This window comes from Perca fluviatilis, chromosome 11 (assembly GCF_010015445.1).
Source record: "Perca fluviatilis chromosome 11, GENO_Pfluv_1.0, whole genome shotgun sequence".
NCBI lineage: Eukaryota > Metazoa > Chordata > Actinopteri > Perciformes > Percidae > Perca > Perca fluviatilis.
This window is the reverse complement of record NC_053122.1, coordinates 28295600-28313164: the sequence shown is the minus strand read 5'-3', so window position 1 is coordinate 28313164 and position 17565 is coordinate 28295600. Positions and strand designations below refer to the sequence as shown.

The 17565-nt window shown below is 40.4% G+C and overlaps 1 protein-coding gene across 1 annotated transcript in view; it reads right to left on the bottom strand.

Moving 5' to 3' along the window:
- The window catches only part of clstn2a (calsyntenin 2a), a 199879-nt gene that overhangs the window by 160381 nt on the left and 21933 nt on the right, over positions 1 to 17565 (bottom strand). The window lies entirely within an intron of this gene.

Here is a 17565-nt window from a genome sequence, read left to right as displayed (position 1 = left end):
AGTATCACACCACAAACTGCTGCATCGCTTTCTGATTTCCCAAACTATGAAGCGGCCCGAAGCCCAAATCACAGAGTGCACTTGCTTTAATCTCGTGTCAAAAATAAATCTGTGGCGTTAAAAGAAATTTGCGTTAACTCATTATTATCATGTTAATATTGACAGCCCTAGTTTTTATTATTTAAGTTTTCAAATAAATTGAAGGATTAAAAACTGTGTATTAACTTTGAGGAACTTTTTAAAGTGCCCATATTATGAAAAAAAAAATTGGGATTTGGGGTGTTATTTTGTGTCTCTGGTGCTTCCACACACATACAAACTTTGAAAAAATCCATCCATGCTGTTTTGAGTGAGATACGGTTTCTGAATGTGTCCTGCCTTCAGTATCCGGGTGAGCGGTTCAAAATCGGCCCGGATTGTGACGTCACAATCCGAAACGAGCTGGCTAACCGCATCCGTTAGCTCGTAGCGTTAGCACTGCTGCAACACACACAAGTTCACCATAATCTCCAAAAGAACTACTTACATGTGCGCCCTCGTTTAGAAATCTCCCAGCTAATCCTGCCTTGTAACTGACCAAAGTTGAAGAAACAGCCTCTCTTTTACTTCAATCGAGCTAGCTAGCTGACAAGAGCTACATCTGAGCTACTGCGCATGTGCGAGTGCAATCAAAGATAGTACAGAAGAAGAAGAAAAGAGGTCTTACTCTGTAGCTAAAACAGAGACCTGGTGAAAAGAGGATCTGTAGCAGTGAGAGAGAGCTGTGCAGTACAACAAAAATATGGTGTTTTTTGAAAATTAAACCATGTGAACCTATTCTGGTACAACCTTAAAATACAGTTATGAACCTGAAAATGAGTATAATATGGGCGCTTTAAATTATCATAGTTCACAGACCTCTAGCTCAAAGACTTGAGACTTGACTTGGACTCTAGCTCAGAGACTTGACTTGGACTCTAGCTCAAAGACTTGAGACTTGGACTATAGCTCAGAGACTTGACTTGGACTTTATCTCAAATACTTGAGACTTGGACTATAGCTCAGAGACTTGAGACTTGGACTCTAGCTCAGAGACTTGACTTGGACTCTAGCTCAAAGACTTGAGACTTGGACTATAGTTCAGAGACTTGAGACTTGACTTGGACTCTAGCTCAAAGACTTGAGACTTGACTTGGACTCTAGCTCAGAGACTTGACTTGGACTCTAGCTCTAAGACTTGAGACTTGAACTATAGCTCAGAGACTTGACTTGGACTCTAGCTCAAAGACTTGAGACTTGACTTGGACTCTAGCTCAGAGACTTGACTTGGACTCTAGCTCAAAGACTTGAGACTTGGACTATAGCTCAGAGACTTGAGACTTTGACTATAGCTCAGAGACTTGAGACTTGACTTGGACTCTAGCTCAGAGACTTGAGACTTGACTTGGACTAGCTCAGAGACTTGAGACTTGGACTATAGCTCAGAGACTTGAGACTTGACTTGGACTCTAGCTGAAAGACTTGAGACTTGGATTCTAGCTCAAAGACTTGAGACTTGGACTCTAGCTCAAAGACTTGAGACTTGACTTGGACTCTAGCTCAGAGACTAGAGACTTGACTTGGACTCTAGCTCAGAGACTTGAGACTTGACTTGGACTCTAGCTCAGAGACTTGAGACTTGAGACCTCTAGCTGGGGATGAGCAGTTCTCCAGAAAGCTGCAAGCAGCAATACCACAGGCTGCCTGTTCCGAACAGGCATGTTTTAACAGGCACTGAACTAATGTACACACAAAGGCTTACACAGACACTATAAAGGATTGATGGCACGGTTTTTTACATTAGTAAACATCCTGTGTGTATACATGCTGATAGTCTTTATCAGCCCTGCACTGCCACCAGTCTCAGGCTGTCTTGTCAAACAGCTTACCTGCTATTGTCAGGGCAACATTTTACAGGATGTGACAGTGTTTGTAGATAAAATACATTGGAGAGAAGGGGTAAGGACATAATGTGCATGTTTCTGCAATAGTATTTATACTGAATTCCCACTGTATTAGTGTTGTGATTGTGATTATACCTATATTCCTCAGGGCAAAATGGAATCATCCGCCATCTAGAGTTATCTTAACAAAATGCAGGATATTATGTCACTGTTAGTAGGGCATTGGACACTTTCATAATGAAATGGCAGTTCAGAAACTGCAACCTAACAGCTGGGGCTGTGTAAAAACAAACATCTGTGCATCTCAATGCATAAATCTTACTCTGGAAAGCCAGCTACAGTGATTTGAAAAAAAGAAAAAAAAAGAAACTGTTGAATGAAGTTGAGTTTGAATAAAGTTCTTTAATATTACATTAGGTTGTTATTAAAATACAGTCTCCTGTTCAGCTGGTTTAACATGTTTCGGTTACCTGTTCAGTTTCAGTCTTTCGCATACACTAACAGTACAGCATATTGAACTGATGTCATTTGAAATTTTGCATCTTGAATCTTTGAACAAGAGAAATTGTGTGAAATCAAACCAAATTGTTGGCAGTATGTGAGATTTGGAAATGCATTACATTTTTAATTAAAAGTATTTTATGATGGACACAGCTGTACAACGTAAATTCATAAAAGACCTAAGTGTTTACAATAACTATGCCCGCAACCAGTCAGTCATCATTTATTTTTATTTATTTAACCTTGATTAATACTCAAAGGGCATTGAGGTTTCCCTCATTTTCAATGACGATGAGTTTACATCAAGAGTCATACACAAAAGACAGTTCTAATGACAAATAAACATAAGCAAAACTAAAAACAAACAGTTGCAATTTAAAATAGCGGAGAGCGGAGACACCAAATGTTTAAAAACAGTAGCAGATGGGAGACCCTATAACCTCAGAGTTTGTTCCAGAGCGTTCCACGCATAGATATAGAACAATAGATATGACATGTAATTCTGACTTGCCATTCCAGGATGGAAGCACTTGGCGGCCATCTTACCAGGGTTAAGTTTTAGAATTGCTTCCATTGGAATCAATGGGGAAAGAGGCTCATGTTGTCTTTATTATCCTTATATTTTTCTACCAATACATCAATAGTGGTTTTAATTCAAAGTAATGACTGTAAGACAACTGTGCCTTTCTAGAAAGAAACAAAAAATAGAGGTTTGGGTGGAATTTTGATTGCTATAGCTCCAAGAGAACAAGTAATTCGTTCAATTATGAAGATAATCTCATAATTTTGCATTTGTATTGCAGGTAATAATTTTATTTTTTCAATTTTGCATGAACTTAATAAGTAAAAAGTGTCTTTGGTATTCTGAATGGCTAATATACATTAAACAATATTTTTTAATGTCAATCTCAACTATAAGACCACATTTCCCATCAACCCCGCTACCTCCTGTTTAGCGTTTGTTTTCTTACTGTCAGCTGGCCGGCGTGGAGTTTGTTTTGACGATGAGCGGAGTAGTTGAAGAGCCTCGCTAGCCTCAATGAGTTTTTGTTGATAAAGACTATAATGACTTCACCAGAACTGTTGGTGGACTTGTCGCAATTTTCATTGCGCTAACGTTATGGACATTACATCTACGATAGTAATGTGGAGACTTGCTGCTGAAGTAGGAAGTCTTTCTGGACGTTACTTTACCTCGTCAAGACATGGATTATTAAGTTTTAATTTGCTTTACTGAAAGGAAAATCGTGTAAAGGCATGAGGTAAGCTGACAACAATAGATAGTTAATATAATAGAAAAGTTAATATATGATGACTGACAGCAGGATTCAACATGGCTAATGTTTGGGGAGCTAACGTTAGCTGGTGAAAATGTACCGTTAAGTGCGGCTGGTCTGTTAGGCTCCGTGTTGCTGGATGTGGCTACTGTTGATTTGTGAAACGTAACTTTACTCTATGTGTAACGTTACAGTACTTGTCGTTAACTTTAATTTAACTGAAAACTTAACACAGATTGAGTGAAATCAGCCGCAGCAGTCAATGTATGTATGTCAATATTAACGACATGTTAAAAAAACTGTTATAACGTTACTAAATGTCTTATTTGAGGTAAAAAATCAATCAACTAAAACTATGTTTGCGGTTCATAAATGATGTTAAGAGCTATCTAGCAATCACCACTAACTGACATCTCAGCCGGTCTGTTAACAGTTGCTAGGCAACGTAACTAGGTAGCTAACTAGTTCACCAACTTTTCTGTATTTATAGTTAAAAAAGAAGAGAAAAAATACTCTATCTACTCCTACTGACGTGTGGAAAGTGATGGCAGCCTCCTGGGTCTCTTGGGTCCTTCTGGTAAAGCAGTTAGGTGCTGCACAGCTGACAACCATACTTGCTGCCATAGGTGACAATTGTAAACAGTACCCTAGTAAGATGGCCGACAGTTATGCCATAAGTTATGACGTCATGTCATATCTATTGTTCTATATCTATGGTTCCACGTGTCGAAGAAAAAAGCCGTTTTACCAATATCTGAGCGCGCGAACCCTAAGAGTGAGCAAATTGTTGATAGCAACCAAGATTCCAATGTAATAGGGAGGAGATATAGAGGCAGTTTACCACTAATGACTTTAAAAACAAACAAGTGCCAGTGGTAACTGCCCCTCAAGGAAAGAGAGGACCAGCCAACCTTACTATATAGAGAATGCAGTGGTGTGTATTAGAACTATCACCTGTGATAAATCTAAGGGCGGAATGATAAACAGAGTCTAATTGTTTCAGTGTAGATGTAGCTACATAAGCCTAAGTCGGTGGTGAAGTGAAACCACGTAACCTTGCAATCATAACAACATAAAATGACATTCAAGCTTATTTTCTCAAAAATGTACTTCAAATACTGAGTGGACATGTCCAGGAGCAACTGTAACTTTGCCGGCTTTTTTTTTCACTAACATGCATCCGTTTGATATTTTGGTGGTCATCAGTGTAGGAGGAGAAGCGCCGTATAGGGGAAGTGTCATTTAAAATCTAGTTGCACACTGCTCTTCTAATGGCAACATTGACCCCGTTTTGCACTGTCCCTAAAACACAATCGTCTTTCTAATTCTAACCTGTCTCTATAAGCCTCCATGCATGCACCATCTACCTGCAGCAAGTTACTAAAAGTGCACCCCCACTTTCTCTCAACACTTAACGTACTGCGCTTCATGCCCCACTTCAGTTCTGAGCTACATTAAAAAAAAAGTGTCTGCTTCACAGCAAGCAATGTCTATTTTAAGTTTAACATACTACATTTATTCATTAGGAGTCTGGCAAATAGGTATTTTTTTCCCACAATATGTGCTTATCCGTATATACATTACCTCCGTAAATGTATAATTGGTTGCAACATTAAAGTACCCTTTATGTGCATTTTTAGAGCCTGTGAGTGCATCGTCCTGTCACGTCATGGTACAATGTTATTAGTTAGTTACAGTTATCAGTCTAAAAACGATACTGGACCAACAGGATTTCTCCTGATCAATTACCACTCTAGCAAAGACAGGACCAACGGTGCGTCGTGGTTTCAAAAATGTTGATAACACAAACATGTCATTGTATGAATATGGTTGAACTTTGCAAAATAGTACAGTATGAGTGGAACAATTTCATAAGAAGAAATAATACTATCTAGATGCAGTACAGTATACGCAGGAATATATCACACAGCCTAAGCCTGGGTATTAAAATATTGGTGTGTCATACTATACATGCTGCACTGCGTTAATTTTCTTGGACTACTCTGCGTGTTGTTATAGTCCAGTGTGATGTATTGGGGGTTCTGGTAGACTAATGGAGTGTATGGGCAACTCTGAGTAAACATCCTGCAGATGATAAAGCTCCTGCATCCAGCAGTGATCCATTTCCTGGATAGGAACACATTTTGTTTTGACTGGGACAATACACACACACACACACACACACACACACACACACACACACACACACACACACACACACACACACACACACACACACACACACACACACACACACACACACACACACACACACACACACACACACACACACACACACAAAAAAACACACACAAACACACACACACACACACACACACACACACACACACACACAGCTATTCCTGCGCACAGCCAGACAGAGGGGTTGGCTGTTTCAGGCTGGAAGGCACTAACAGCAGCAGAGCTGACACTGCAGGTGGGGTGTGTGTGTGTGTGTGTGTGTGTGTGTGTGTGTATATATATATTTGTGAGGTCGAGTGAGTTTCATGCCTTGAGAGAGGACACAGGTATCTTTTGTTTTAATTATTGTGAGCAGCGCAAGATTTTCCTGAGGGTTTCCTATAATATTAGTAGAATGTTGAATAGTGCCCATTAGAAATTTGTCTGTAGGCCTATCAATCTGTTGTGGCAAGAAGGTTATTCAGACAGCCTCTCTAGCATTAACAACATAGTTCAAATGCAGCTTTCAAACAGCAGCACTTCAAAAATGTGGTTTTGTCATGACGACTCTGTGCTGTCAGTGTTGTTGTACCATTGACTAAAGTAGCCTACATTTCTTGACTATGCGGTCCTGCCATATTGTTCGCTGACAAAACATTGTATGGCGCGAGATCAAGAGTCAAGATGTGATTTACAACGTTAAAGGCAATATGAAAGTATTTTGTACAAAAGAATATTTAAGTATTCTATTACTGTAATGCTGTGTTTATTGGCTAAATTACAGACACACTGCATGCATAACTTGGGAAAAATCACATCACATCAAAAAAACATTGTGAGTCTTACATGAGGATCATGATGCAACAGCCCACCCTGGCTGAAATCAGATTTCTTCAAAAGGTTCTTTGTGGCTTAAAATGGTTTTAGGATTAGGCTTGGCTTAAGTAAAGGGTAGGAGCTAGGAAACACAATAAATCAATGAGGGGCCTCACAAATGTAGCACAAAGGTGTGTGCCCCTGTGTGGGTATGTGGGCATGTATTTGCGCTCTTGTTATGTAGCACTTCCAGTAACTCCATGGCCAGGGGTGCATTGTCCTAGATAGTAAAGGTGTGTGCTGTCTGAGATGCAGAGCTCAGTGAAAAGTAAAAATGGAGCACTGGTTTCCGGGGGAAAGTAATTTAAATTTTAATGAAGACAGTAACTTAACCCTCTAATGAGCAATGACTTCATGCAGTCGCAAAACATGTTCAACCCACCTCTTCAGTACTCGGCCCAGTCACAGATTTATGATACGGTTTTCCAGCATGAGAAAGGAACTATGGAAATAGTAATGCAAATGTAAATATTCTATGCCTTTTCCTGTCCAAGTTTAGATTAAGTACATATTCGTGGATATTGCCTATGTTTTGAAAAAAGCAAAGAGCTTCCCTTTCCCTCTTGACAGTTAAGTTGCTGCATGGACTCTGAAAATATTTTAAAATCATTGGCAAATGATGTTTTTAAATGATCGACATTACTAGTTTTGAGGGATGCAGGCTTATTTTTTGGTGTCAGTGGAGCAGCATCAAGGATTATTTCATTATTTTTGGAAGAGACAGAATAAAAAGAAAGTATGTAGGCTAGTAAATGAAAAAGTTATTGTTATTGCAGGATAAACGGGGGTCCCTGTGGCTTAGGCGTTAAAATGCCAACCATGGACCACAACGTCTGCTGTTAGAGTCCGGCCGGAGACCTTTATTGCAACTTTTCCATCTAATAAAAGGCATAAAGACAATATTATTTTATTTTTGTTTGTGTAATATTAAATATGACTTTTTTTAATGTTCAGTTACTTATATAATTGGGGGATTATGCATAATAAGGGCAACAATTCCTACACTAATTGTTCGATGTTGATATAAACACCCTCAATTTAAAAACTCACTTAAACTGCACTTTAAACTCAAAGTCATTGCTTTATTTCAAATACAATGTCCTGAAGAATAGAGAAAAATCAACACAAACTGTGTCCCATTGGAGAAACATTAACCATTTTGAGGCTAACACTGGCCACATCACTCAAAACTAGCCTCAAGCATGAATGAGATCAATCCAACAGTACATGTTGCAGTAGGGCGACTTACAGAAATAACTCAAACAGTTAACTGCTCTTTGCACCCACTACCACAGCTTCTGTGTTGACTGAACATGATTTTGACAGGAGGGATATGTCACTTGCTTGACCCAAATTAATTATGCAAAGCGAAATGGTAAATGAGTCAGATTATCAGGCTATCAGAGCCATGCTACATTCGATTTTCAGCCTATGGGCTACAATGTGTATTACTGAACTTTGAAATGTGTTTTACTTGTCCCTTTGGTATTTGCTCCAAAGTAAATGCTTTTTCATTTGCTCAGTGTGCATTGTGCAAAGGTGGGAGGAGAAACACAACAAGACAGATGTTTCAAGTACATGTGGCACTGCTAGTTGTTGCTATGAGGTTGGTTCACGCTTATGCAAACTAATGTGCCGTGGCTTGACTTTTACTTTATCTCCACAAACAGTATTTCTATGGCAGAGTCTTTGTGACCACGCTGAACCTTGTCAACAACATTTTAATACTAGTCTGCGCCGCGCTTTTCTATTTGATGAACCATTCCTGTCATGTGTCACTGTGACTGGAACAAAGGTATGACACCAGTAACGTGATGGCTGACAGTATTATCACTACAGATAAAGTTAAAGAGGTAAAGGGAGAGGAGAGGAGAGGAGAGGTTAGGAGGTGCTGTAACGTAATGTTGACAGATTGTCAGATAGTCCTCCAAGGCATCCAGGGACACTCCTGTCTTAAGTCTATAATACCACATAAGTTGAGCCAAGGTTCTCCGTTATTTATGGGTATCAAGGCACGCAAGAGCAAGACGCTGTTCTCACATTTAGTTGAAGCGCCTTCTCTGCTCACTTGCAAAGGTGGGAAGAGTACCAGAACGTCATCAACAGGAAACACTGCTGAAGTAACTGCAAGATTTACTTTAATGAACAGCACAGAGAAAAGGTGCAATTGGATTTTTGAAGTTAAAGCTACTGAGTTGCTACAGTGAAAGGTGGCAACCTGATTAACTATTCTGAGAGACTATACTAGGGCTGTACTCAAATCAGATTTTTTCTAATTCTAAATCAGATTTGGCTGTTCAATGCGAAGATTGGACTATTCGTTCCTTTTTTCAGAGAGAGCTCACAAGGGATGCGATAAATAAAGCGAAAATAAAGAAAATGAGTCAACATGAGAAAGTCTTCAATCATTAAAACAGGAGGTGCTCGGTTTCAAGAAAAGGAATTACATTATGTCTGTAAATGTATTTTCAAATTGTCCATTTATTCACGCAAAGGTCCACTGTTTTTCCTGTAAACTGTCTGAAATGATCAATGGCTCTGCTCTACACTCCTGCAGTTTGTTATTCATTTTCCCACTCTCTCTCTCTCTCTCTCTTCAACCCTTTCTCTTCCTCTAATTTTAGAAGGGTCAGAGACAGTGAGACAGTATTAAGTCAATTAACTTAAAAGGTTTAGATAGGCTATAGCATTCAGACTGGATACCTAAACATTGAATGCATGCTAAATTATTTATTTTAATAGTTTGTCTGCCTATAGGCCTTATAATGTGACCAGCTACTTGACAGGATTTGGTGTGCTAAGCTGTCTTTTCTCCATTTTAACTTCATTTTACAGACAGAGGTGAGACTGACAATGATACAGAGAGCACAGGGAGAGGAGATATAGAGAGGAGGGAGATAGAGAGAGGAGATGAGGAAAGAGGAGGAAAAGAGGCAAGACAAACAGAGAATTTAGAAACAGAGACAGGACAATTCAAGAGAGAATTAATGTATGAATTGAATAATGATTGTGTGACTTATGAGGGAACAACCAGTGATACCCTTGGTACCATCAAATGATAGCCTATAGCGATGTCATCAGGATACACATGCACCGGTAGGCCGTGGCCCACCTTACCGGTGACCGCGTCGCAGTCCAAATGATCACAGAATGTATAGTTTACCCACCTCTTTTTTTACCACTACACCCCTGCGGTTATTAACAAGCAGGCAACTGAGTCCCAGTTCAACGTCCGTGTGGCTTGGACATAAGTTTCACGTCTTATACCGGTCGCACAACCGCAGTGTTGCATGCGTTGTCGTGGACACATGCAGCCACATTCCCAGTATGGAACCTTTTTGTGCGTCGTTGCAGCCGGTACTGGTCTGCAGCGGTCAATGAACTCTGAGCGTCTCTCCACCGCGTCCACCTGCGAGGTTGTCAGATGTGTGTCTGCCTGGCATAGTGTGTAGGACGGTCTTTTTAACCCGCCAGATCATATCAATGAAAGTGCCATGGGTCACACAGCCGGCCATTGTAATCGCCGTGCTCGTGAGAGCAGAGAAACTTAGCAGAAAAAGAGAGCTTAAAACGCAACTTGCTAGGAACTAAGAAATATATTGTAGAGCCTATTTTTCCTTTTACCATGCAACAAACTTTTTGAGACAGGGATATTTCTTCTTTTTTTTATAACTGAATTATTTTTGTCAGTTAAAAAGGTCAAATGGTTATTTATTAACATCCAAAGTAACATTATAATTGATAATTGTTTATTTTAAGTACGAAAACATTTAGAGGCTTACGAAAATATTACAGTTTTTAATATCATATTCAAACCAAATACTGCAAATATTACATTTGTGGTTGATTTGACTGAATTAACTAGAATTATAAAACAGTCACAGACTACAAATGTGTCCACAGAAGGAGTTGAAATTCTCTCCTTGTGCCTTCATGTTTCGTAGCATTTTAAATGTGTCTTTGTGAAGTGGACTGCGGCAATGTATCACCGAAATACAATGCTTGCTGAGAGTGAACTCCACCTTCACACACAGATTGTTCTATTTCATCCTTTTGCGATACCAACTAACCATTTTCACAAGGGCACAGTGTGTCACTCAGATGGTGACACACATGCTACATCTAAATTACAAATCATTCTTACAAGTAGTGGCATAGGAGGCGAGAAGGGCAGCTGATCCTCAAACAAACAGGATTACTTCTGAATATTTGCAAAACTATTTTACAGACTAATAACAAAATGTATACTGGAGACACAAAGAAGCTAAGCAAATGCCAAAAAGTAGCAATAAAGTAAAACATGTAGATATGACAGCAAGTTGAAAACACAAGGGACTTTTTACCATCACCTATTGAGAAGACCTAAGAACAGAAAAATGTTCTCATGCAGCGCAGATGAGCATATACTGTGTACAGTAATGAGGAATGTATTTAACCATTGATTCAAGTTAAAAGAAAACCAGCTAATCTCTAATGGCATGGGCCTTATTTAAAGAAATTGCCCAAAGTACCATAATAATTAATTCACTACTATCTCAGTCATGTCAATTCTAAATATTCTCTTTAAAGTTCCCCAAAATATTATTTTAAAGACTGTTCATTTTAAAATAGGATAGGACTAATAATATTATTAGAAGGCTAATTTTACATAGCAGATAGGCAGTGGTTGCCTGCTGGGACAAAACAAGGAAGATTTGTGGTTTACTTTTCAGAATATATTCGACGTGAATGATGAAAGGAGTAAAACATGGCATCTGCGAATTCTACAACAAAAAGACATTCATCACAGAAATGCTTAATGTGACAACCCACCCCTACTTCGCAGGCATAATGTTGCTCAGGGTGAAGGAACAAAGGGAGACAGAGGAGAAGAAAAGGAGTTTAGGCAGAAGTAAGTGAAATAAGGAGAAAAAGTTAAGGATTTTTTCTTTTTCTCTTCCAGGCTGTTTGGGGTCTGCCTAACTCATTCTTCCAGAAAGTGAAATCAAATCAGGAAGCATTCGGTTGTCCAATAATGTATCTTACTCTTAGCTTGTGTCACAGCAGAGAAAGAACACATGGCTAAAAACGCAAAGAGACAGAGAGAGAAACCACTCCACGGACATGCAAACAAAATGACTGAGACTTTTTGTTTTCGAAAAGATATGCCATCACATTGTATCAGACCTATAATAAGTGCATGGACAAATCAAACAAATGTTTTTTGTATATATTGTAGTGACACCCGAGTTGCAGATATACGAAGCAGTGTTTTCCCTAATACAGATAATCCCCTTTATCAGGTTATGAAAATGAACTATTCTACCAAAGACAACTGCCCTTGTATTAACCTTAGCCTATTATAAATCCACCCAGGTGGTGTTTTCCCCAGAATATTGCATCCAATTCACTACCTGCTTTTTTATTTCATTAAGCCTTTAATGCAAAGTCGCTGATTGCCAGACTAAGAGTTAAAGCTTGTTAGCTAGTCCTACAGTCAATATTATGCAGCACACAAAGTGAACCTGGAAATGTCTGAAACACAAGTAGCCCTAGGCTACTTTTTTTTTTTTTTTTTTAAACGACAACACAATTCATCGTAATGCTACCTCAGCTGACAAGGGCAACCTGGAACCAGACGGGAGGCTAATACAGCACACCTCAGGGTGACATCCAGTTTGGCTAGACCAAAAATATATTGAGTTTTGTGATCCGTTGCACCCTCACTGGCAGGGTTCAACATTAGCACTATCCACCAGTCAAATGCTGGTCAAATATGCAATTGGCTGGTAGATTTGCTTCACTCACCCGCCAATAAAAACAATTGTAATCTATTGAGTGGCTGGTACAATTTTAACATTTGCTAGCCATTTGGCTGATGGACGAAAAGTTTGTAACCCATGGCTACTGGGTATTAAAACCTATTGATAAGCCTGTTATGTTTGTGTTGGGTATGCAAAACCCATAAACAGACCATAAAGAGTTTGATTCTGGTATTATATTTACTGAAAAGCTTTTTCAGAAAAAAAAACCTAAATATTTCCACCTTTTCACTTGGCTTTACTTGGTATTGAATCAAATAAGGAAAGCAATGAATGCCCCCTAAAACTCTCTAATGGGAATATTTATCCATAAAGTGTGCCGATCGGTTTGTGTGTTTGAGGTTGGGGCAACTTTTCATCTGCTGGTTTCTCTGTCCTAACAGAAAGTCAAACATTGGCTGTCCTTCCCTCCTTCAGTTTGGGCTGTCCGTCTTCCCACCACCTGCTGGCCCTGTGTCTCACTCCGTCTGTCAGTGTGCCGTTACATTATGGTAATTGTTGGCCTGTATTGGGTTTACATGTGCACAGTTTGCATGGTTTAGGTAATAGGAGCCTAATGTGAGCGTGAAACCTTCAAATTCATCCAATACGGTTACCAAACGGAATCGCTCTAGGGAGGATTTCTGAAAGCTCAATGTCAATTTCCTCCCTTCCTCTGCTGCTACCCATCGACATTTAATTTAATACTGCAGGACTGGGCGGAAATCTCACAAGAAGGAAGAAAAATGAAAGATTACAGCAAAGATAGTCCAACAAATTGTGCTGGAAATTGTTCATTAAATCCGACATTAAGAACAAGCATTGGACAACACAAACATTAAAGGGGTGATAGAATGATTATATAGGGTATTTTACACTGTTCCTTAAGGTCTCCTAATAGGGTATGTAACATTGTTTGGGCTGAAAATTGCCCGAATGCTATTTTATTAGGCTCTTAACTACCCTGTGAATATGGCTCTATTTGGAACAAGAGCTTTTCTTCCAAATATGGTATGCTCATTAATATTCCGAATGAGCTACTTGCTGATTGGTTTGAGCAAACTACATAGAAACACATGGGAGACTCTCATATTTCAGACACTGCAAAGTTATACATTGTTTATCGGGCTATTCCATTACAAAATTCACTTCTGAAACTTTATGTGAGAAATCAACTATGTAAAGCTCAAATATGGGCCGCTTTACGAAAATGGATGGCTAACTGCAACTTTTGTCCGACTGTGTGTTGGAGTTCAGCGCCAGTGCTGCCTGTGTTGCTGCCTCGCCGCCCGGCCTGTCTTCCTTCACAGACCCCGGCCTGCTATGAGGTACTTGGAGCTGGCAGCCCACTGCACACATACCTGCGCAAAGTCACCATCTCTTGGGCTAATGACAACCAAATGCCCCTGCCCTGACAGAGCTCCAGGGCTTGCAACTCCCCTCTTCCTGCTAGCTAAATGCCCAGTGTATGTGAGTGAGAGCGCGGTCAGCGAGCTTGTTACGCCAGCAATCTCTTACCACAGGTTTCAGTTAATCTTTGAATGTGTGTAATTATAATGTGTTGAGTTATTTAAACAAACAATTGGGGAAATAATCGCCGCTTGTCCGCGAGTCCCATTGATAGAGCCTGCGGCTGGATGTAGATTTGTAGCTACAAATCACGGATAGTTAGCTTTATTTTCGGCGTCATTCCGATTATATTTACAGTTTGAATTTCGTCACGCCACGTTTACAACATCTAGCTACATGTCTTATAAAGTTAACAACGGTGTCAGATTTCAAATTAATGAATATTTGTGAAGAGTAGGGCTTCCGTTAGCTGCAACTGTCCCTTCAATCCTAGCTACCTGTGTAGCTACAAATCACGGATAGTTAGCTTCATTTTCGGCATCATTCCGAGTATATTTACAGTTTGAATTTCGTCACGCCACGTATAGAACATCTAACTATGTCTTATAAAGTTAACAACGGCGTCCGATTTTAAATTAATGCATATTTGTGAAGAGTAGGGCTTCCGTTAGCTGCAACTGTCCCTTCAAACCTAGCTACCTGTGTAGCTACAAATCACGGATAGTTAGCTTTATTTTTGGTCGTAATTCGAGTATATTTACAGTTTGAATTTCGTCATGCCACCTATACAACATATAGCTAAATGTCTTATAAAGTTAACAACGGTGTCCGATATCAAGTTAATGAATATTTGTGAATTTCAGAGGAATTCTAAGAGGAGGCTAGCTAGCTCTCATTGATAGAGCTACATCCAGCAGCAGGCTCTATCAATGAGACTCGCAGACAAGCGGCGTTTATTTCCCCAATCGTTTGTTTAAATAACTCAACATAATTACACACATTAAAAGATTAACTGAAACCTGTGGTAAGAGATTGCTGGCGTAACAAGTTCGCTGACCGCGCTCTCACTCACATACACCGGGCATTTAGCTAGCAGGAAGAGGAGACTTGCAGGCCCTGGAGCTCTGTCAGGGCAGGGGCATTTGGTTGTCATTAGCCCAAGAGATGGTGACTTTGCGCGGGTATAGAGTGCTGTGGGCTGCCAGTCGTGACGCAGCTCCAAGTACCTCACAGCAGGCCGGGGTCTGTGAAGGAAGGCAGGCTGGGCGGCGAGACAGCAACACAGGCAGCACCGGCGCTGAACTCCGACACACAGTCGGACAAAAGTTGCAGTTAGCCATCCATTTTCGTAAAGCGGCCCATATTTGAGCTTTACATAGTTGATTTCTCACATAAAAAAGTTTCAGAAGTGAATTTTGTAATGGAATAGCAGAGATCTGCGTGACCTAGCTAGATTCAGAAGACTACCTGATCTCAGGTCAGTTGTGTAGCTTATGTAAATGTTGGGGCGTGACCGTTCTCTTAAAGGAATATTTCACCGCTGGAAAGCTGAATATATCTTTAAATTGGGTCACTTATGTAGTAGAAATGTGAAAAAAAAATTGAAATTGGTGCCTTCTAGGCCGAGAAAAGCCAGAAAATGTGTTTTGGTCTTATATGGATGAAAAACACCAAATCCCAGAATGCACCTGCTTCGTTGCTTTGAGTCCACTCCCAAACCACGCCTACCGCTTGACAGACCAACAGAGGCATTCAACTCAACTCAAGCGTGTTTTATTGTCATTTCAACCATATACACGAAACAACGTTTCATCGTGACTCAAGTGGTGTTACACATTTAACATATATAAAAACGACATTATATAAAAACGACATACGAAACAGGCTACATTTAGTACACACACTTTATAGGCTCCGTAAAGAGTTCAGCTAACGAATACTAGCATTGGGCGGTGGGTGTAAAACCGAGCATAAACACAGCCGTGAATTAGTGTGTAATGTAGAGATGGTCGGCATTTAACAGTCACAAACTCCACCAGCAGTTAGCAGTTAAATGGATACAAATCACCACATTTCGCGCCACTTTCGGTGTTAACACAGCCCACCTCTTTTACCTGGCGACAGAGCATCTCTGCTCGGAGGGCTAGCAGGCCTGGTAGCTGGACAGTCCGGTACACTATTCAGGCAGGTTTCCACAACAAAAACAACGGCAGTCTCTGAACTCACGTTGGGGTGTCGTTGAAGTTGGATGTAGTCCAGCTTGTGGTCTAAATGAGCGGACACTTGCAAGCAGGATCCGTAAAGTTCAGCTAACGCATACTAGCATTGGTGTAGCTAAACACAGAGTATAAACACAGCCGTGAATTAGCGTGGAATGAGATAATTCGGCATTTAACAGTCACAAGCTCCACCAGCAGTTAGCAGTAGCTAGTTGGATTTTATTTCTACACCAGTCCGTTTAACACAGCCCACCTCCACGGGCCGGCGAGAGCAGCCTGGTAGCTGGATAGTCCCGGTTCCGTACACGTGTTGTTCAGGCATGTTTCCACAACAACAACAAAACACAGCAGTCACTGAACTCACGTTGGGATTTTCGTTGAAGGAGGATGTAGTCCAGCTTGTTGTTTAATGAGCAGACACTTGCAAGCAGGATGGATGGGACAGGTGGACAGCTAGCATTAGCTTTCCACCTAGCCGATGAGGATGTCCCCTAGCCGGCTAGCGGCATTGAGCAACACCGCTGGTCTCCGTGCAGGCGAAGCTCACGTAGTGTGCTGAGTATTCCGTCTGTAATAACGTTTCCTCCATATTCTCCGATCTGTACCGATGTATCCGGTTGTACCCCGATCCGGGTAGTTTGAATGCAGATAATTGTTGTAAATGTTTTCTGCTGAAAACCGAAAGCCTGTTTAGCGAAGATTCAAGATGGCTGACAGTCGTTTTCATTCGGAATACCTCGGCCAGACTCGGCAGTCCAACCCCCTGTGGGCGTGTTGAAAACATACGGAAGTAGATCCTACTACTGGCTGTAGTCCTTTGCCTCTGGCCCAAAAATCTTCCAATGACGCAAAAATCGTCATTTTACGACATCGGAAGATTTTTTTCCAGGCCCCAAATGCAGAAATCTCTCGTCTCAGGGGGACATGAGGGAGGGAGGCACGGTCATTCAGAAATACTATCGGGTTTCTACTGATACAAAGCTGAATGCTAAATCGGTGAAGTATCCCTTTAATACATCCATGGGCTGACAAAGGTTCCGGTTTTTGGGAGGTTGACGTCAACTTCCAGCTTTGTTGAGATTCGCCCGTTTTCAGCGGCAGTTTCAAAATATGAGATTTTCATAGTAAAGGGGTGTCAATGGGATTTTGAGCTTCTATGTATGTCCTATTTACCCACCGAACTGTCCTCATTCAACTATGACAGGGTAAAATTTTGCATTCTATCACCCCTTTAAAGACGCTAATAATGTCACTGTTTTTAGTGAAGACTACACTTTACGCACAAATAATTGATTTACACAAAGACATGAAGAAGACTGACAGTTTTTTTTAGAATGTGCTGACTTTTTGACTTTTGTGGTTACGTTTTTAACATTTTGACAACATTGAATGTAAAATTGGAAGCTGGCTTTCATTTCAAAGTTTAGTCTCCCAATCTTAATAAAGAGGGCGTAGTGTC